The sequence below is a fragment of the Brassica oleracea genome, chromosome C5, assembly GCF_000695525.1.
Source record: "Brassica oleracea var. oleracea cultivar TO1000 chromosome C5, BOL, whole genome shotgun sequence".
In the NCBI taxonomy this organism is placed as follows: domain Eukaryota; kingdom Viridiplantae; phylum Streptophyta; class Magnoliopsida; order Brassicales; family Brassicaceae; genus Brassica; species Brassica oleracea.
The window spans coordinates 15,798,209-15,798,725 of record NC_027752.1 but is presented as its reverse complement, the minus strand read 5'-3'; positions in this window follow the sequence as shown (position 1 = coordinate 15,798,725).

Here is a 517-nt window from a genome sequence, read left to right as displayed (position 1 = left end):
TGGCTGTGTCGCTCCGAAGACGTCGCTCCCGGGTCGTCTCCTCGCGATCGACCTGGCTGTGTCTCTCTGAAGACGTCGCTCCCGGGTCGTCTCCTCGCGAGCGACCTGGTGGTGTCGCTCTGAAGACGTCGTCAAATCATTTGGTTGAGTAAGGGAAGACTTTTATTCAAGTGGGTCAAGGGGTTCAAGATATATGATACTTAAGGTGGTATACTCTCAAGACAAGTAGCCTTGACATTGCACATAATATATCTAAGAAAGGGATAAACTCATGCATACAATGCTCAATCTCCATGTTCTACCCTTTTCCCAAACATATATGATACAAATTCATTTCCCAATGTCAAACCCAACTCTCATCTCTCACCAAAAGATCCCAAGAATACTTTGCGCATAAAACTCTTTTTCTTTGAAATCTGTAAAGGATTTTATCAACTTCTAAACAAATCTTAGCTCTAAACAACTTTGCTAGCCCCCTTTTCTTTCCTTTTTTTTTTTTTAATATATTTGTTTTTTT